Source organism: Lepus europaeus, chromosome 2 (assembly GCF_033115175.1).
Source record: "Lepus europaeus isolate LE1 chromosome 2, mLepTim1.pri, whole genome shotgun sequence".
In the NCBI taxonomy this organism is placed as follows: domain Eukaryota; kingdom Metazoa; phylum Chordata; class Mammalia; order Lagomorpha; family Leporidae; genus Lepus; species Lepus europaeus.
Window position 1 is genome coordinate 137,986,856 of NC_084828.1, and position 22,326 is coordinate 138,009,181.

General features: G+C 43.5%; 1 protein-coding gene across 1 annotated transcript in view; it reads left to right on the plus strand.

Annotated features, from left to right (window-relative positions):
• SLC9A9 (solute carrier family 9 member A9) overlaps nt 1-22,326 on the plus strand; it is a 625,461-nt gene that overhangs the window by 16,710 nt on the left and 586,425 nt on the right. The window lies entirely within an intron of this gene.

Below are 22,326 nucleotides of genomic sequence, written 5' to 3' on the forward strand. Positions count from 1 at the left end.
TAAAATTCAGCAATTTTGCCTTTCTTGATAACCTGATTCAATTTTTTACATGTGTATTTTAAGTGCCATTATATATTGCCATTATATATATTGCCAGCTATTTACTTATTTTAAATCACCTTTGCACTAAATGGAAAATGGAGAGAAATGAAACTGTTTTCATTTGCAAACCTTGATTTAGAATGACTGACTTTTGGCTGCCAATGTAAAACATTGGTCACTTTGCTGCTTAGAAATACGCTGACACACATTCAGTCTCAAGACGTCTCGTCTCCTTGAGTGTAGTTAGAGATTCTTGGATTGAAAAAGAAAAATTGTGGCCAGCGCCACGACTCAATAGGCTAATCCTCCATCTGCAGCACCAGCATACCGAGTTCTAGTCCCGGTCGGGGCACCGGATTCTGTCCCGGTTGCCCCTCTTCCAGGCCAGCTGTCTGCTGTGGCCCGGGAGTGCAGTGGAGGATGGCCCAAGTGCTTGGGCCCTGCACCCCATGGGAGACCAGGAGAAGCACCTGGCTCCTGGCTTCAGATCAGCGTGATGAGCCGGCCACAGTGCACTGGTCGCGGCAGCCATTGGAGGGTGAACCAATGACAAAGGAAGATCTTTCTCTCTGTCCCTCTCTCTCACTGTCCACTCTGCCTGTCAAAAAAAAATTAAAAATAAATAAATTAATTAATTAAAAAAAGAAAAGAAAAAGAAAAATTGTGAAATAAAATGACTCACTTTTTTAAAAAGATATTTATTTATTTTATTTGAAAGGCAGAGTTAGAGAGAGGCAGAAGCAGAGAGAGAGAGATATCTTTGATCCTCTGGTTCATTCCCGAGATGGCAACAATGGCCAGAGCTGGGCCAATCCGAAGCCAGGAGCCAGGAGCTTCTTCCAGGTCTCCCACACAGGTGCAGGGGCCCAAAGTCTTGGGCCAACTTCCATTGCTTTTTCAGGCCTTAGCAGAGAGCTGGATCAGAAGTGGAGCAGCAAGGACTTGAACCAGCACCCATATGGGATGCAGGCACTGCAGGTGGCAGCTTTACCCATTATGCCAAAGTGCCAGCCCCCAATGACTCACCTTTTAAAAACTGGGTTTATTACCACAAATTTGTGAATAGCTTCAGTCAATAGAAGGAAAATTTCCTTCTACTCTTGATCATGACTCTGGGTCAGCAATCAGGTGAGGTTCCCTCTTGTGGCACCTATGTGTCCTAGATCAGCTGCTAGCTGTGAATTTCTGTGTAAAAATCTAAGTTTGTACTAAGAACCAAGATTTTATTTCATATATTTTTGGGTCAGAGCTGAGGACTTTCAGATATTGTAAAGTGTATTTTATTACTTTTGTCCTTTATGGATTGAGTTTCCTTGTCATTTTTTTTTCTTTTTTTCATTTTGAGAGGCACAGGCCAGGAGGAGAGATACTTGGTCTGCCACTGTTCCTTATTTTAGATGTGTGCTTTTTGTAATTTCTTTCACATTATCTTCCAGTAGCACATTTCCAGATTGACGTCCTCTGAGCACTTAGTAAGGGCTCAGGAAAGTCAAGCAGATTATAATGTTAGCCTACATAAGGCTTCTTTAGAAAAGTGAGTTGAAGCACACAAAAAACAAATTAAACAATATTGTGGGTTTTTTTTTAAAAGATTTATTTATTCATTTGAAAGTCAGAGGTACACAGAGAAAGAAGGAGAGACAGAGAGAGAGACAGATCTTCCATCTGCTGGTTCACTCCCCAGATGGCTGCAACAGCCCGAGCTGGGCCAATATGAAGCCAGGAACCAGGAGCTTTTTCAGGGTCTCTCACACAGGTACAGGGGCCCAAGGACTTGGGTCATTTTCTACTGCTTTCCCAGGCCATAGCAGAGAGCTGGATCAGAAGTGGAGCAGCTGGGACTTGAACTGACGACACCCATATGAGATGCTGGCACTACAGGCAGCAGCTTTACCCGCTATGCCACAGCACTGGCCCCAACAATATTGTTTTATTATTTTTTTATTTAATGAATGCATTTTTACATAGATACAACTTTAGGAATACAGGGGTCCTTTCCCCCCATGTCCCCCACTCTGCTCCCGTCTCACCTCGCATTCCCTCTCCCATCTCCTTCTTCATTATGGATCATTTTTAGTATGACTTTATATACAGAGGACCAACTCTGTGAGGCCTTCTGTTTTGTATTATCTCTCCCATGTGGTTCTTTTTGTTCATGTAAATAATAGGTTATGCATTGTGAAATAAATAAATTTTTAAGTGACCTTGTCAGTAACGTAAGGATTTTAATGAAAATACACTGTTGTTTTTCCTTTGGTTAGTACCTGGTCATAGGTGAATTATTTCTCTCCTTACTTTCCTAACCATTTTTATTTGCACTTCTACACAGTATTCTCTTAAAAAATGTTGACCCCTGAAGGTTATTATTCGTGTTGCTGTAGAAATTGTGTTCTTTAATAGGGTGGCTTATAATTGCCTGATCAGAAATTTTATTGTATTATAGATATATTGATATATTGATTCATATATATATATAAGATATATAGATCATATATATCAATATCTATTGTATCAATATGTACTCATTTTAGCAATATCTATATAGGTACATTGATTCTTTCATCATCAGCCATAATCAAGTATTTGCTTTTGAAAAATTAAGATGTTCTAGAAAAATAAGTTGCTGGGGCCCTAGATTTTTTTAGTGGGAGGCTTATGAGTTTTGCACACAAATTTTTTAATTGACCTCAAATGGCTGAGATACGTTGAGATAAACTTCTAAGTCATGTGACTCACTGAGTCATAATCAGCATTTGTTGCTTCAAACATCCAGGGTTGTTGAAGGTGACACAGCAGCTAGAGCAAGTCATCCCCTCATTGCTGGTAGAGGAAGGGGGCAGCTTCTGAAGCATGTACTGTATTCGATGACTTTAGGGGGAGGGAAAGGAGCTTGTCTGTAAATGGCTGGAGAATGTCTTGCTGCATGTTTGGTGCTTATCATCCCTGTTGGGGGACCCTAGGTGGTCTGCAAAAGTGGACAGACCATCGCCTTTCTTATGGGGAATTCTCTGTTGCATGCCGTTATTCATATGAATCATTCATGTTAGCTGCAAAGGGATTCCAAAGAAGGGTCTATCCATTGGAAGATTTATAAGAAGGTGGCACGAAGTCATGGTTTAAAAAGAGCCTTGAGGGGCCTGTGCTGTGGCATAGCGGGTAAAGCCACTGCCTGCAGTGCTGACTTCCCATAGGGGCATGGGTTCGAGTCCCGGCTGCTCCACTTCTGATCCAGCTCTCTGTCATGGCCTGGGAAAGCAGTAGAAAATGACCCAAGTTCTTGGGCCCCTGTACCTATGTGAGAGATCTGGAAGAAACTCCTGGCTCCTGGCTTCAGATTGGCACAGCTTTTGCCATTGAGGCCAGTTGAGGAGTGAACCATCAGATGGAAGACCCCCTCTCTCTCTCTCTCTCTCTCTCTCTCTCTCTCTTCTGTACCTCTGACTTTCAAATAAATAAATAAATCTTAAAATGAAAAAAGCTTTTGGGATCAGAGAGATATGTCATGTCCTAGTAAGTTCCTTAAGCTTCCTGATTCCAGACTTTCTTTTTTTGTATATGGAAAGATTAAAACCTATTTTGTAGAACTGTTTTAGTGTTCAAGTGAGGTGATGTTTATGAAGTGCCTGGCTGACGTGGGACCTTTGCCCCGCATTGTCATCACTGCCCTACTACCACTGCCATTGCCACTGCACTAGTGCTGCCATTGCTGCCGCTAGGTAATGTTGCAATGCATCATACATGCTAAGGATTAGTAAAATGTGCATCTGTTTTATGCACTTATTTAACATCAATTTGGGGAGATAAAACCAATGCATAGTATATAGTTCAATTCTGAGTTGCATCACATGGATGCTGAGAGCGATAAAACTCTACAGAGTAGTTGTTGGCCGGTGCCGTGGCTTAACAGGCTAATCCTCCGCCTTGTGGCGCCGGCACACCAGGTTCTAGCCCCGGTTGGGGCGCCGGATTCTATCCCGGTGGCCCCTCTTCCAGGCCAGCTCTCTGCTATGGCCCGGGAAGGCAGTGGACAATGGCTCGAGTCCTTGGGCCCTGCACCCGCATGGGAGACCAGGAGAAGCACCTGGCTCCTGGCTTCGGATCAGTGCGATGAGTCGGCCGCAGCAGCCATTGGAGGGTGAACCAACTGCAAAAAGGAAGACCTTTCTCTCTGTCTCTCTCTCTCACTATCCACTCTGCCTGTCAAAAAAAAAAAAAAAACAAAAAAAACAACAGAGTAGTTGTCACAAATACTTGAGCTTGTCCAGGAGGCTTCCTGAAGATGCAATGAGAAGGGCCTTGAGGGTGGATGCAGTTTGGAAGTCATTAGGGTTGGAGGGATAGGAGGGTGAGACTACGATGTGTACCTCTCTGGGTTCCCAGGGAGGAGAGCTTCATCCTCTGCTTTGGGTCAACAGAGCCAGCTGGACTGATCAGAGCAGTGAGAAGTGTCTGAGAGCCCAGCATTTCAGACCTGACTGGAAGAATATGGGAGTCACAGGACATAGTGAGGGAAAGAAGGGCTGAGGAAGGGGTGAGTGAAAATGACCCGGATCTGCAGGCTGAAACCACCTGATTTGGAGACAAAAAGAGATCTGGCCCCATTCAGTTGAATCCTGTAATTTTTAGATAAGAAAAAATAGAACCATTCACACTAAAATCGATTCAAGTCAGTGGGTCCCAGGCTGTCTGTACTTCGGAATCATTTAGAAGCTTCAAAAAAAAATCCCGATTTTCATGTTCTGCTCTGCAGTTTTTGATTGGATTGGCTTAGGGGATAGCCTCAGTTTTGGGATTTTAGATCACCAACCTGTTTTTAATGGGCAGTTTCCACCGACCCACATTCTACGTAGCATTAAGGTGAACATGGTGCTGAACGAGAGATGCCACTTAGGTTTCTTTTCTATGGCCCCTGCTGCTGCAAGTCTGCCTGCTGCTTTTCGTTTGTTCCTTCAACACACCAGAGCTTTCCTCAGGACCTCTGCACATGTCATTCTTCTTGCCTTTGAATAATGGGTTCCTTCCTTCCTAAGATCTTGGCTTGAAATGCTGTCTCTTCAGAGAGGGCTAGCCCCCGCCGTTCCTGGCACCGTTCTCTGTATTCCGTGTCTCTCTCATTACAGTCCATAGGACCATCTGAAATTATGTATGCATTTGCTGGATTCTTGCTTATGTTGTTAATTGCCCACTGGGCTGTAACTATCACAAAGGCAGAGACCATGCCTCTTTGATGAACTAAAGTATCCCCAAAGCCTGCTGTGGTGCTCAAGCCTAATAGTGGCTAAATAAACAGTGAACAAATGCACGGATAAGTGAATGAATCGGAGCGCTTGACAGACCTCATTCTGCTGGAGAAGTTCACAACATTTTAAAATCATCATGAAGCTGGTGGAATTGTAGTCTCCTAGATGCGTAACACTTGAAGAAACCTAAGTTGCTCTAAAATTTAGCTGTGTATAAACAGATAATAAATTAATATACAGCGAGATTATGTGGTGGTTTCAGGGTACTTCTGGTCAGGGCACAGGCAGAACTGGGACTTACAGCACCTAACCCTGGGTCCTGAGGGCTTGTTGTACCCCACATTACTGGACAGGCTCTCTGGGAGGCCCAGTGGACAGAGGAGGACAGGGCACCTGAGGCTGAAGTGCTGAGTATTTCACAGTTAGAGAGGCATCAGGAGACGTGTGTTGGGGAGAGCACAGAATGATCAGAGTTCAGAAAGAGATCCTGCTCAGTGGAGGTGCAGAAGCCACAGTTCAGCCTCACTGTGCCTTTGTGGTACATGTAAGGAGTATTTGACCTTTGGTTCCACAATTACAGGATTTGGAAATGAGATATCCTTGGCCCGTGCCACGGCTCACTTGGCTAATCCTCTGCCTGCGGCGCCGGCACACCGGGTTCTAGTCCTGGTTGGGGTGCCGGGTACTAGTCCTGGTTGCTCCTCTTCCAGTCCAGCTCTCTGCTGTGGCCCAGGAGGGCAGTGGAGGACGGCACAAGTGCTTGGGTCCCTGCACCTGCGTGGGAGACCGGGAGGAAGCACCCGACTCCTGGCTTCGGATTGGCGTGGCACTAGCCGTGGCGGCCATTAGGGGAGTGAACCAATGGAAGGAAGACCTTTCTCTCTGTCTCTCTCTCACTGTCTATAACTCTCTCTCTGTCTCTCTCTCTCTCACTGTCTAACTCTGCCTGACCAAAAAAAATTAAAAAAAAAAGTAAATAAAAAAAAAATAAAAAGAAAATGAGATATCCTCTCATTTAGAAGAATGTAGCTTAGAGGTTTGGATGAAACTCCTGACCTCAAGATTTGGCAAGGCTGGAAGCTGTGCTGTGTCACATCCTCTTGGGAGATCTCATAAGTGCACATGTATCGCTGACACGGTTAGGTGCTGAGAAACAGGCCTGATGGTGCCATGATTTCCTTCCAATAAAGAGGCATGAAACTGGAAAATATGAGACTTCTTTGCATCCAGATGAGCAGCCATGCACTGTGTTTTTATGCCACATGTAAATAAATGACATTTCAGGAAATACCATATGCAGGTTGTTTTGTTCACACTCAACACAGATAAGAGTGTAGAAAAGAGAAAAATATTTTCACATAAAGATTGCTGAACAGTATACCTATACACATTATGAGCAGATGATGAACTTGAAACAAATTTCTGAGAGGGTAAAATAGACTGTGTTGCTCTGTGTCTACCTAGTCAATGTTTCTTACCACTATTTATCAGGTCATTCTGTGGATATAAGATATTCTTAATTAGTTTTAAAAAAATTTTAATGTAATGCTTTGTTTATTTGAAAGGCAAAGTTACAGAGAGAGGGAAAGAGACAGAGAGAGATCTTCCATCTGCTGGTTCACATCTCAAATGGCTACAACAGCCAGTGCTGGGCCAGGCTGGAGCCAGGAGATTCCTGCAGGTCTCCCATGTGGGTGCTGGCCCAAGCATTTGGGCCATCTTCTGCTGCTTTCCCAGGCACATTAGCAGGGAGCTGGATCAGAAGCAAAGCAATTGGGGCTCAAACCTGCATGCAGATGGGATGGCAGCATTGCAGTCAGCAGCTTAACCCACTGTGCCACAAACACTGGGCCCTTCCTTAACTATTTTTAACCTTTTGGGGCCTATATCTTATTACATGGTAGCTTTGACATTGATTTGTTCTATAACTAATATTTAGGAACACAAAAATATCTACTAATAATTTATGAATTTCCTATCAATAGGAAGTTCAAAACTTGCTTTTCAAGAGCAGATGATAAAAAGAACTTTGTCACTTTTTTATTCTTTCGGCACATATGAACTGAGACCTACTAATTTCAATTCTGAAATAATACATGGTCTAAAAGAGTTTACTAGTAAATCAGAGAAAAATACAACATATGAATAAATGAATTCATGACAATAAAATATAAGAATCAAAGGAGTGGGTTGGGGCTGGAGTTGTGGTGTAGTGTGTAAAGCTATTACCTGCAATGCCACCATCCCATATGGGTAACGGTTTATGTCCCAGCTGCTCCATTTCCTATCTGGCTCCCTGCTAATGGCCTGGGAAAGACAGTGGAAGATGGCCCAAGTGCTTGGGCCCCTGCACACGCTTGGGAGACCTGGAAGAAGAAGCTCCTGGCTTCATCCTGACCCAAACCTGGCTATTGTGGCTATTTGGGGAATGAACCAGTGGATATATTATTCTCTCTGTCTCTCTGTAAATTTGACTTTCAAATAAATGGACACATATTTTAAAAAAATGAAAAAAGACTAGTCAGGTACCACCAGTACTCAGAAGGGGACAATATTGTCTCTTGTAAGAGTGAAAGGAAAGACTTCAAAGATGGGCAGATGCTTGCCTCTGAAGGTAGTGCTGTGAGAGGTGTTCCAGGCAGAGGGAAAAGCAAGACACAGACGTGGGAAAAGGGATAAAGAATATTTCAGGAAAGGAAATATTTCCAATTTGTTAGAGTACAGAACAAGAAAACAGAGGGCTAGAAAAGGAAGGCAGAACTTGACTATGGAAGGCCCTGGTTGCCAGGATAAGTGATTCCCCTTTTGCAGCCAGTGGCAGAGTGCCATGTGGACAAATGCAAAGGGACAGTAAGACTGCCATGTGTGGGGCAGACAGTGAAAGCAAGAAGACCAATGAAGCCTGAATTTTATGGTAACCAAGCCACAGAGGCAAGAAAAATGAAGAAGGAAGACTACAGAAGGTTTTAACCAACTGGGCTTGTGGGTGCTCAGGAGGGTGGTGGGGCAGAAATAGGAAGTTACAAGTTAGGAGAAGGAACAGGTTTGTAGGGGAAAATCACAAGTATATTTTAAAACTAATGAATGAATGAATCAATCTAGCTCATCATTAATTTATTCATCATTGACTTAGCACATTATGTGTTTACAATATTGAGCTGAAAGGGTCAGCAGGTCATTTGGCTGGGACCGTCTTGCAGACCCAGCAAATTTTCAAAAAGTTGTCAGCACAGTTAAATTTATACTTCCTATCACTGATAAATCAGTTGACTATAATGTACATAGTCAAAGGAAACTACCGAGTGTAAATTTTGCCAAGTCTTCACTTCCTGTGTAACAAGTGACACTATCACTTGGTAAGGGAAGTTATACTAAAGTATGTTACACTGCTGAGCAATCTGTACTGTCTGTTGTTTCAATAAAGAGAATTGCCAGACTGCAAACAGGATACCACAGTTCATATCATTGTGTTGATAATGCTGTATATTTTAGAGCTATTTTAAGGAAGCCCTTATAGAAACAACAGATCATTTGACATTTTATATTAAAATAGTTTTGTTTTTTTGCAGCATTAAGTAAATTAATTAACTTTGTCTTTCCAGCATCAAAGACATACATTAAATTACGTTTCTTTATTTTTTTCACATTTTCCATCCATAGTGAGTTTGAGGTTCTTGTGGTTCATAGTTTTAATTCTCATGTATTTATTTGTAAATAATGTTTGCATTTTTCAGTCTTTTCCTTTCCTTGATTATTCTAGTTATAAGGGCCGGGGGGCAGAGTTCTCCCTGTAACAAGAAGAGCTTGACCAGAGTCAGTCACTGGGCCATAAGATAAATGTGTAGAGTTAACACTGGAACACTCTTGGGGAGGATAAGGAAAATGTTGGAAAGAAATCACTTTTAAAAGTTTTCTAGGCACAATGAAAGGAAGCAAGCACCATGACAATAAATCAGCATCCGGGGCTTGGAAAAGCCTTCACAGGATGCAGTCGTGTGGAATGGGTGTGAGTCCTGTGTTCTGCAGAGAGCAGAGCTCATGATTTGTGCTTCTCTCCATGACAAAGCCTTGGCTCTTACTGCACGAGATACACCCAGAGAATGTCAGTCTTGGCAGTCAATGGGATGAGGCTATTTGGACAGAGTCTGCTGCTTTCATATTAAACTTAAGAGTGCTGTTGTTAACTTTTTCTAAAACTTAAAATTTATTTGTCTTGGCTTTTTTCTTCCCTCTGGTTGAAATTTTCAAAAAGTTGACCTCTTCAATGACCTCAGAGACTCTAAATGTTCCATTTTTTAAAAAAAAGTTTTTATTTATTATCATATTATTTGAAAGGCAGAGAGACAGAGAGAGGTCTTCCATCTGCTGGCTTACTCCCCAAGTGCCCACAACAGCCATTGCTGGTCAGGTGGAAACCAAGAGCTAGAAATTCAATCCATATTTTCTATGTAGTTCCTCTTGGTTTTAATGCATTGAATAGCACACATTTTCTAAACTCATTTGGTCATTTTACGAACATTTGTTTGTTGAGCACTCCCTCAATACTCTTTTCTGAAATCTTAAATATAGCCATGCATTGCTTAACAATGGGGATTTGCTCTCTGAAGCATGTTGTGTTGTTAAGTGATCTCATCATGCAAACATCACAGAATATACTTACACCAACCTAGACAGGATAGCCTACTGCACACCTAGGCTACATGGTATACACCTTTGTAGATATGGTCCTTTGTTGACTGAAATTTCATTGTGTGGCATGTACTATATTCCGACTCTCAGAGCACTAGCATGGGCATGGGCTCTTGGCCTGACACAGAGGTGTTCTTAGGGGCTTGTGAGCTTTGTGGAAACACATGCCTGTTCCCTAAATGAGCCCACACTACCCAGCTCCACTATTCAATTCTCATCTCCTAATTCCATATTCTCATAACTACTCCTATCATTCTCCCCACCCATATCTTAGTTGAGCTGTAAGTTAATAATTTGATCTATGATATATTGATTACTGCCTGTCACTAGAACATGAGCTGTAGGAGGGCGAGGACTGTGTCTGGTGGTCATGTTGTATTCCTGGGTGACTGGCAAAAGGTGGATGCTCTGGGTTGATAATGTAACCAGGCATCTGTCATTCTCTGCTTGTCCCTTGCTACTCCCATTGCAACTCTGCCCTGTCTTAGTTGGTTGCTATTTTATACCCACTTATCTATCACAGACTTCCTCTTGGGGTGAAGTGTGATAGCTGCTTACTACTCATAGGGCTGAACTGCTAAAAATTACATCTGCAGGTGATTGGGTGCAGATAGAGGAAGGTTGGAGAGACATGCAAGACAGGGAGAGAAAGAGGGGAGAGAGAGAATAGGAGAGGGGGGAGAAGGGGAAGGAAGGGAGGAGGGGGAGAGAGAGCAAGGCTGAGTCCAGGAGAGAAAACTGACAAGGAGCAGGAGGCAGAGATTTCCCATTAGGCTAAGCCTAAGTAGATAATACTTAAAACAGATCTTTCAATTCTTTTTCCGTTTGCTTTGCTCCCTCTAAAATATTAAACAGGCAGGAGTACACATTTGTCAGTGCTGTTCTCTGGTGAGTAGTTATGTAAGGTTCCATCTGGCTGCATTGCCTAGGTCCATCCTGGGCCTAAGGAGGCTGGACATTTATTTTTATGAGTGTGAGAGAGGCAGAGTTCCCATTCACTGGTTCATTCCCCAAATGCCTGCAACAGTTGGGGTGAGCCAGGCCAAAGCTGGGAGCCAGAAACTCAATCCAGATCTCCCCATGGGTACAGGGCCTCAACTTCTTGAACCATCACTCGCTGCTTCCCAGGGTCTGCATTTTAGCAGGAAGCAAGAATCTGGAGCAGAGCAGGACCTCATACCCAGATACTTCAATATGGGATGCAGGCGTACCAAGAGGCATTTTAACCTCCATGCCAAATGCCTGCCTAAGGATGGATATTTAACTGGGCTTTCTCCTGTTGCCACTTAAGCTTGTCCTGAGTTTGGGGTCTCCTAGATAAAACTCTGAGACCTGTTTCTGATCACCAGGCTAACTGGGCACTGATTTACTAGGTTCTGCCCCAGACCCTGGTATGTGGAGCAGGAATGTCCGTGTCCTGCAATGCCGGGTGATCTTCACCTGTCTTCTGATCCTAGCATATAAGGTTTACAGGAAGCAGCAGACCCTGAGATTGCACCAGTTGCACAGGATGTTTGTGAAGAGCCTTTGGGATCAATATCTATGAATGGAAGAGGAAAGAAGCCCAGGCAAGCAGAGGGAGGAGTTCATGTAGACCCAAGTGATTTGGGCTAAACCTTTGGGAAGCTCTGAGCTAGCACAGGCCTCCGAGTCATCCTCAGGGCGTTTCCACCGCCAGGCCTTTGAAATACCAAATTGCTCTGTCTTTGGAGAGGGATGTGATCTCGGGTGAGATGGCTCCCTGCAGTCTTGAGAAGGCTTGCAGGGGCCAGCCACACCCCTGGCAGCAGGCGGCAACAAGGCCCTCAGTGAAAGACACCCTGGGCACCCCCTCACACACCCACCTCCACAGGCTGGGAAGCTTCCATAGATTTCTGTCCAAGAATGGTACTTGGAGAAAAATCAAAGCAGCAGTGTGCTAGAGTGGGCTGAACCCAGGCTTGAGAGCTGACTGTTTGCTAAGTGTGCAGAAATTTTGCAAGCCAGTTGCTAAACCATTGGGACCTGGAAATGGACCATAGTATGAGTACGTACATCAAGGACACCAGCAAATTCTACCAATCTGGGTGTGTGGGTTTTGTTTGTGTTTTTGTTTTCCTCCAGAGAGTTGGTTTACCAGCACAACAGTGAATATGGCCGCTTAATTGTATGTCTAGTAAAACTGAAAAGACCCAAGCATCTCATTTTCACCTCCCCGGAAAGTCTATCCACACATAATTTTTGTATTGAAATTCTACTGTTAGAGATTCACTTCTTCGCCTTAAACTCTGATTACCTCTAAGGTGACATAGGGACGCACATAAGGCTTTGCGGTTAGGAACAAATTCCATCTCTGCCATTCTCAGCATTGAGACCTTTGGCGAGTTCATTTATTTCTCTGATCATATGTTTCGTTATCTATAAAACCAGGATTAGTCATCCCTAATTTAGAAGGTTGCTTATCAGAACTAAATGAAAAAAATATATATATTTAATGATAGATATGCTATAGATACTGTTTTTTTCCTTTTCTCTCTCCATAATATCTATCCTTAATGGGCATGGATTTCCCCCTTGCAGTAAGGAGTCTGAGGTGTGGAGGGTGGAGGAAGTTTGGTGTTGTTTTTCAGTGCACCATTTTTTAAGGCGAATGCACCATTTAAAAAAATGCATCACCTTCATTTAAAACAATCCTTTCTGCTGATTTCAGCACCCTCCTCCCTCCCTCATCCCCTCAAGCCTTCCAGCTGTGACTATGGTTCTTGCTGACTCAGCCCTTCCCACCCAGCTTCCCCAGGCCGTTGCTCCCGGGTGAGGTCTTGTGATGGGGAAGCTGCACAGGCTCCACGGCTAAGGCCTGATACAGATTAGGCAAACTCAGACAAACTGTAAGGCAGAGAAAGAGACAGGTTGGGATGCCTGTGTACTCAAAGAAGATAGACGGCATAGTTTGCTTGGCCCATAATATAAAGATTGGTCAAGGTTAAGATCCATGCCAGACTAGGGGGAAAGCAGTCCCTCCTGATGCACAGGATTTCAACTGGGCCGGGTACCTGGGGCCTGAGGAACAAACAGCTCTTGGTGGGATGGGAGACTAGGTCCCATTTACACCCATCTGTTCTCTTCTGCTGATCCCATGTCAGGCTCAGAATGGAACACACTGTCCCTGCTCACATGAAGGCCAGGTCCATAAGGTGCCAGCAGCAGCCAATCCGAGTGTGTAGTCAGTTATTATAGGAATGATATGGTAGTCTTACAAACCGGGACTCCTGAGGGTGAAGGTGGGGAGGGGAGTGAGCCGCGCTGTGAGTAACTAGGCCAGGACAGCAGACATTGCCTGGAACTGCTCTGTTCAGCCTTCGTGGTATCACAGGACAATGGCGGTGAGTTCACGTGTCAGGAGTCTGATGTGAAATGGAGGAGACTGTAGCCACCACTGATTTTGTGCTGGAGCAATTATCAGGAAAACCTAGCTGTCCTTTATGTATTTCAGCCCTTGCAGTGCAGTGGGTGAGCTGAACCCCACCTTGGGTAGCAGACGGGATATTGTGGTTAAGAGGCCAGTCCCAAAAGCCATGTGTCTTGCTTAAAATGCCATGTATCTACCATGCGTTCATGGGTGAGATAGTTAACCTTCCCGAGCTTTGTTTCTCCCCTGGTTAAATGGGATATTCCTTATCACTTTGTAGGGCCATTGTGAATTGCAAATGAGAAAATGCATGGAACAGCTTTAGAATAGTGCCTGACTCACACAAAGCACCCAAAATATATAAAATTGTCAGTTTTGTTATGTTCCTGTTATCCACAAAGCATTGGGCTTGCAGTTCAAGGGTAAGGTTTGAGGCCAGACCTTGCTACCCACGAGGCTGTGTCTTTAGGCAAACAACTCTGAGCTTTGGTCCCACACCTGTAAAACTGAGGTGTTCACAATGCTTACATCACAGAGCTGTTGTGAGAACACCAAAATGCTGTATATGGAGAAAACATTGCAATGGTAATAGCCTTTTGGAAATATCAGTACTCTTTATTATTAATTATGATGATGATTAATTGGCAAGTGGTAACTATATCAGGTTGAAAGTGAGGAAGACAGATCCTGAATTTAGCCCTTACTGAATTGTAATAGTGGCAATCCATTTCCTTCTCCATAAAACATAATTGTTCCCAAAGGCTTTGCCTACTGCATCGTCCAGTTCTACCTCACAGTGATTCCAAGGGGGCAAACAGTTATCACTCTATGTCTCAGAGGTGGCAGCTGAGGTTCTGATAGTCTTAATGACTTGGTCAGAACTGATCTATGGCAGAACTCGTATTTGGACCATGTCTTCTGACCTCAGGTTCTCTGTTCTTTTCCAGAACTCCTTGCTACCAGGTTAAATCTTTAGGATTACATGAATATTTTAATCTAAATTATCCACTAGTAGGCATTGCATACCTGCAATGAAATACCAGTATTTATATCTGTTATTTTTACATATTTAATGTTATAGTATGTTTATAACTTCTAGAATTTTAATTACTTAAAAAGGTAATCACAATTTTGAGGTATTATAGTCTCACAATTCCTCAATAAGTTTTTTTTTTCTGTTTTGTTCTTCAATAATCATTTCTTTCTTCTTTTTTTTTTAAAGATTTATTTTATTTATTTGAAAGGCAGAGTTACAGACAGAGGCAGAGACAGAGAGAGAGGTCTTCTGTCTGCTGATTCACTCCCCAATTGGCCGTAACTGCCAGAGCTGTGCCGATCCAAAGCCAGAAGCCAGGAGCTTCCTCTGGGTCTCCCACATGGGTGCAGAGGCCCAAGGACTTGGACCATCTTCCACTGCTTTCCCAGGCCATAGCAGAGAGCTGGATGGGAAGAGGAGCAGCCGGGACTTGAACCAGCACCCATATGGGATGCCAGTGCTTCAGGCCAGGGCTTTAACCTGCTGTACCACAGCACCGGCCCCCAATAATCATTTCTTTCTAATTTAGTTTTCCTTCCATGAACTTTGATGCAAAAAAATTGAATCATTAACATCCATAATGAGCTATTATAGTTAGGGGTTATGATCAGTTTTCCAGTAATTTCTGATAACTCAGTAAGATTTCTCCCCATTTTTGAAAATATTGATTCCTGTGTGCCCTTTCTGCTGTCTCTGTTCTGATCTCCTCCCCTGCCTCCTTCTTGGCCTCATTGGGCCTTTTTCCCTTTATTTCCCCTCAACCTCATTCCTGCTTTGTGTGCAACAGCCATGTATCGGGCCCCTGCAAGTGCTCCCTACCCCTCTCCCCAGCAAGGAGCCTGGAGCCCTTGGCTTCTGCGTCCTCAGTATTCACTTTATCCTTAATTCACCCACCTGCACTTCTCAGTTGGACCCAATAAGAAAGGATTCCCCAACCACTTCCTGAATATGGAATCCTAAGGGTTTCTCCTGGGTCCTCACACTCCCTTCTTTAGTAGCTGATACCTGGGTGGGGTTAGTAGCATCCTATCCTCCCTAGCCTGGCAGCCAAGGGCAAACACACAGCTTCATTCAGGGCTTTGCATTTTTGCCTGTCTCTGCATGTTAATTAAATTTCACATCTGTATGAGTAACGGCAAACGCAGGGGCAAATGCAATGCTGAGGGTTGGTGCTGAGAAAGTCCGTGTTACCCTGAAGTCCCAGTTTCACTGGGTGTGCTGTGCTCAGGTTGCTAAGCCTGGCAGCCCTGCCTCAGGGTGGGCAGCTCCTTCCTGCACTTCACTCCCTCTGGCTCTCTGACTCTGGACTTCATTCTCCGACTGTCCCTCCGTCTTTGGTCGTCTCTCTCACTAGTGGTGCCGCCTTCTTTTCCTGTACATTCTGTCCTTGGTCCTCTTCATTTTTCCAGGGTGCTCCCTCCCCAGTGATCCTAGGGACACTCAGCACATCCTTTCTTCCACACAGGACTTTGCCTCCTGGATCCAGATCCTGACTCCAGCTTCTTGCTAAATTAGCAGATCCTGGGAGGCAGGAGGTAAAGGCTCAAGTGATTGAGTCCCTGATAGGGTTTCTAGCTCCTGGTTTCAGGCCAACACAGCCCTGTTGTGGGCATTTGGGGAGTGAACCAGCAAATGGGAGCTCTGTCTCGTCTCTCTGCTTCTAAAAAAATAATTAATGAAAAAATGAAAAAATAAATGAACAACTTTGGAGGAGCTAAAGAGTCTTTCCCATGTGGGCCAAGGATTGTCTTATCCAGGTTCCAGCTGCACAAACTCACACACATGCGCACACTCACAGTTTACATAGTTCACAGGAAGTGAAATTAGAAGATAAGTCTATCTTGGTGCAAGAAGAATCCATGCATTTTTTTCATAATATGCATATTTCCACAAACTTTCCATGAACTTTTGGAAGAGCCCTGATATTTGCAGGTATCTCAGACACCTCGGACTCAGTGAGCACAAGCCTTAATACTCTGGTTTTTTCCACCTCTCACACCAGTACTGAGCCAGCCCCTCAAGCATTTGCTCTGTTTCTCATCCTAGATGCAAACACACTGCAATCTTCTGTAGTTTATTTCACCTCTGCTATGTGCCTGGGCCTTGCTTGTTTTATGGAAGTTCTTCTTGCATACATCACTGTCTTCTAGGTTTGTTTCTGTCCTTTCTGCCAGTCACCTTCATTCTCACTATCATTGCCTTGTGCTCCCTCTGCTACCTGCAGGTGACAGTGGCTTCCCTTCATCCAGGCCAGTCTTGATGTCCTTGCAGACTAATCCACACGATACACCTTCTTTTTCCTAAGAAGAAAGAGTTTTGTATTCTGGCCAAGTAATACATTCACATGTCTCAGTCTTCAAAAGATACAAAAAGGTGTGTTGTGGGACCAGCACTATGGTGTGTAGAAGGTTAAACATCTACCTGCAGCATGGGCACCCTATATGGGTGCTGGTTCAAGTCCCAGCTGCTCCGCTTCTGCTCCAGCTCCCTGCTAATGGGCCTGGGATGACCCATGTACATGAGCCCTTGCATCCATATGGGAGTCTTGGATGAAGCTTCTGGCTCCTGGCTTTAGGCTGGCCGTTGTGGCCATTTGGGGAGTGAACAGTGGATGGAAGATCTCTCTCTCTCTCCCTCCCTCCTTCTCTATTTCTGCCTTTCAGATGAAAAAATAAGTCTCTAAAAAATGTGTTGGAATCTTGAAGAGTTCATCCAATATCATCTTTTTAGTTTACCTGATATTATAACTGATGGAGAGAGAGATACAGGAATGGAAAGGATAGAGATAAGAAGATAGGTGGGGCCGGCGCCGTGGCTCAATAGGCTAATCCTCCGCCTTGAGGCGCCAGCACACAGAGTTCTAGTCCCGGTTGGGGCTCCGGATTCTGTCCTGGTTGCCCCTCTTCCAGGCCAGCTCTCTGCTGTGGCCAGGGAGTGCAGTGGAGGATGGCCCAAGTCCTTGGGCCCTGCACCTGCATGGGAGACCAGGAGAAGCACCTGGCTCCTGCCATTGGATCAGCGCGGTGCGCCAGCTGCAGCGCGCTGGCCGTGGCGGCCATTGGAGGGTGAACCAATGGCAAAGGAAGACCTTTCTCTCTGTCTCTCTCTCTCTCACTGTCCACTCTGCCTGTAAAAAAAAAAAAGAAGAAGAAGAAGATAGGTGAAACAGTGCTGCTTGACTGAGGGACTTGGGACCTGTGCTGATACTGTACCTGAGTGGATGAAGAAAGTGGGACAGGAAGCATGGAAGATCAAGGGAACTTTTAGGGATCAGATTTGGAAGGGGTGTATGAGGGCACTTCAGAAAGTTCTTGGAAAATGCATATTGTGAGAAACTCATGCATGATTTCAAAAATATTATGTAGTAAAGTAAGATTATCTTTTAACTCCACTTTTTCATGAACTTAAAAAAAATCACTGCTAACTTTTTTTTTAAAGTTTCATATATTTATGTGAAAAGCATGGTAACAGAGAGAGAGAGAGAGAGCTTCTGTCTGCTTGTTCATTTCTTAAATCCCTTAAACAGCCAGGCCTGAGCCATGTTGAGGCCAAGTGCCAGGAAATCCATTCGGGTCTCCCACGTGGGTGGCAGGGACCCAAGCACTTGAGTTGTCATTTGCTGCCTCCCAGGCACATGTGGAGGATCCTAGATCAGAAGGAGAGTTGGGACATAATTTCAGGCACTTGAATATGGGTTGTGGGCACCCCAAGGAGCAGCTTAACCACTGTGCCACAATACCTGTGCTATCCACAAACTTGTTAAAGAACCTTTGTAAATTACTCTGTCCACATTCAAATGGCCAGAACTCAGTTATGCGGTGCCACCTGAACACAAGAAAATGCAATCTACGTATCTGGCCAGGGCAACAAAGGAAAGGAGGTGCAGTGATGTAGCAGTTTCTGCTACACATGCCAGACATGCTGCCCTGCTCCCTGCTCTTCTGAATCGACCGTAAATCTTAGAGCGCCATCACACATCAGCTCGTAGGCACTTTCCTCAGTTGCATTGTTTTCCATTTTATGGGTTACGCCACAATTTATTTAAACATTCCATAGTTTAATCATCCTCAATACCTTGTTTTTTTAAAATTATTTCACCTGAGTGAATACTCTTGTACTTATGTGCTAGTATTTCTGCAGATACATTCTCAGGTATTTCTGAATAAAAGGGTGTATACAGTCAGTGTTTTGATAGCTGTGGCCCAATTGTCCTGCATAGAGGTCATACAGATTTACACTCCCAATAGCCATTTTATTATATCATGTTACATGTGCAAAATATCTCAACTTTTCTCCATATTTGAATGAAAAAAGTTTACAAGCCATCTCCACTGGATTTGAGAGAGGCTCACAGTCCAGAGGTGTCCAGCTGTTGGGCCTAAACTCCCCTATCATTCCTGGAGAACCCTCCCTTGTCTATGTCCATCCTCAAAGTGTGTCTTGTGCCTCCTGACCTCAAACCATTGCTTCAATATTTCCTTTCACTTGGGTTCAAGTCCAATGAATACTCCTTGGAAAACAGGCTGGGTACCAAACAGAAACCTTTTGAAATTATTATTCTATTGTCTTCTCACAAGCAGCTCTACAAAGTAGTATTTTTAATGCCTATAGTGCAAACGATGAGACAAACTCAGAGATTTTAAGTTACTATCCAAGTTCATCTAATTAGTATGTAGGGCATTTGCATTAAGCATTGTGAGTCTACTTCTCTTTCACTCACTCTGGAGTTTCTTAAACCAAAGCATCACTTGGGGCAGAGGGCAGGAAATAGACACTTTTGAGCTCTCTCTGGATGTGTCCCAAAACTGCATGCTCTGAGTCAAGTTTGCATTGAAGTCTCCTATTTGTATTAAAAATGCATAGAGGAGCAGGTGTTTGGCATCTCATTTCCTGCATCCCATATCAAAGTTCTTGGGTTCAAGCCCCAGCTCTACTCCTGGTTCCAGCTTCTTGCTAATTTGCATCCTGGAATGTAGCAAGTGAAGACTCAAGTGGCTGGGTCCTTGCCACCCATTGGGAGATCAGGATTGAGTTTCTGGCTCCTGGCTTTAACCTGAACCAGGCCCAGCTGTTGCAGGCATTTGAGGAGTGAACCAGCAGATGGAAAGTGCTCTCTCCCCACCCCAGCCTCACTTCAAATAAATAAAAAATCAATAAATATTTTAAAATTCATACAGGAGTGGATGTTTTACCTAGTGTTAGATGCCCAATCCCACATTAGAGTACCAGGATTCAGTTTTTGGCACCAGCTCCTGACTCTAGCTTCCCACCAGTGCAGACCCTGGGAGGCAGTAGTGATGGCTCAGATGATTGGACTCCTCGTAAAAAATCTGGATTCTATTCCCAACTCCCAGCTTTTGTGGGTTTTTGGGGAATGAACCAGAAGATGGGAACTCTCTTTATCTTTCCTCTCAAATAAATAAATAAAAATTTAAAGGTTAAAATTAGAATACATATGAATATTATATTTAATTTTGTAATACATATACATTTATTTTTATATTGGACACGTTTTTAATGTATTTGATACCAACTGTAACTGAAACTCCAAGTGGCTGCCAATTTCCTCTGTGACTTGGGGAGCACTGACCCACTGTTCCTAGGGCAGGCAAAAGAGCATGGTTCTGTCTGGTGGTGCACCATGGAGAGACTCCTACCTGTCCTTCAAAACCCAATTCATGTGCTGCTTCAACAGCAAGCCTTCCTGCAGGTCAGCAAACTCAGAGTGGCCCTGTGCGGGACAGGTGAATTACAGCTGATCTCAGTACCTTTTGCTGCAGTTATACGTCTTCCTTTGGCTCTATTTTTCATGGAATCCAGCTCTCTATGGTATACAGTATCTTTAATTTCTTTGCAGCAAGAAGGGGCTTGTTAAATTTTTAATGAATTAAGTGTCAAAGATGATTGGGTATGTTATTATGTTAATCATTTTTACTCTTCCAAGGGAATCAGCAGTTGCCAAAATAACAAAACTCTGTTAGTCCTAACTTCTCTTGCACACTCCTAAATCTTGCTTGAAGCAACTAGGTTCGCCTGGTGTTCCTTGCAAAGTCAACATTTAGTTTGCCCATGCACACACATCCAATTCCCAGTGATATCCTTGTCTCATTGATTGGCACTGGACTTGCTATTAATTCTTTCTCCTGTCTCTAGAAAATGGGGATAATTGCATTTGCCAGCCACCACTCTGGATTGCTGTCAGAACTGATGAAACAATATTTTTGAAAGATTTTTTGCAAGAAATATGTCATATAAACCATAGTCCCTTACCAGGGTGGTTATTTTAGTGATTATTTATTTAATAGTTCAGCAGAGCACTGATTTTTTTTTTCTGGATAAGTCATATGGAGTCACTGGGTGCCTTATTACCCAAGCCCAAAGGAAAGTTTACAAAGATAGCTTTCTGATGAATTTGGGAATGAAACTTCGTACATTTCCTCTCTACTCTGGGAAGTTTCTAAGTTGATTATGTGAACAGAATGTCTGGCCCATTCCTGGCCAAATGCTGGTGCATCATTTGAGATAATATTTAAAACTTGCTGCATCCTCATGAACATATTAATGTTTTTCTCTCCCCCATATTATATTTTAAAATCTCACTGTTTTCTTGAAACATGCATAACGCTTCCACCTCAAAGCTTGTGGTATATTACTCCAAATTAGCCACAACCTGTGTAGCGTGATAGACTATGAAATGAGATTCTTGACAGTGGTCATAAAATGAGGAAAGAATGGTATATTGTCATGTAGATGGTGTTCTTCAGTGAAGACGGTATTTATAACTATGTATACTCCCAAATATGATATGTACTCAATTGTTATACTCTCTCTGTATATATTACCTTCCATATGATACAGAAGACAAAACACACTATATATGTGTTCCTGTGTCTGGCTTATTTCAGTTTAGCATAATGATCACTAGTTCTATTCACTTTGTTGCAAGTGTCAAGAATCCCACATATGTGATATTAATATCCATATTTCAAGAAAAGCATTTATAATACACAAAAAATCTGTATGTATATAATAGCCACATCTGAAATGAATATGTCAAAATGTTAAAAGTTGCCTTGGGGTCAATACTGTGGCATAGTGGGTAAAGCCCCTGCCTGCAGTGCTGGCATCCCATATGGGTGCCGGTTCAAGTCCTGGGTGCTCCATTTCAAATCCAGCTCCCTGCTATGTCCTAGGAAGTCAGTAGAAAATGGCCCGAGTCCTTGGGCACCTGCACCCATATGGGAGACCTGGAAGAAGCTCCTGGCTTCGGATTGGCCCAGGTCCAGCTGTTGCGGCCATTTGAGGAGCGAACCAACTTAATGAAGACCTCTCTCTGTCTGTCTTCCTCTGCCTCTGTAACTCTGATTTTCAAATAAATAAATAAATCTTTTAAAAATTGTTAAAATTAGTTTTAAAAAGTACTTCTAGGAGCACAAAGAGAAAACAAAAAATTGTCACATTCTATCCCATAAATATGTATAATAATTTTCAATAATTTTTTTTAATTTAAAAAACCCATAATGATATGAAGTTTAAATTCTAGTGATTGTCTATAAATACACTGTACAATTGCCAGGAGTCACTGGTGTCAAAATAATATTCAGGGCCTGGCGTTGTGACACAGTGGATAAAGTAGCTCCCTGCAACACTGGCATCCCACATGGATGTTGGTGAGTCCCAGCTGCTCCACTTCTGATCCAGCTCCCTGCTAATGTACCTGGAAAGCAGCAGATGATAGCTCAACTGCTTGGGCCTCTGCAGCTGTGGGGGCCTGGATGAAGCTCCTGGTTCCTGGCTTTGGCCTGACCCACCCCGACCATTGCAGCCATTTGGGGAGTGAATCAATGAATGAAAAATCTCTCTCTGTCTCTCCTTCTCTTTCTCTGAAATGCTGCCCTTCAAATGAATAAGATAAATCTTAAAAACAAGAG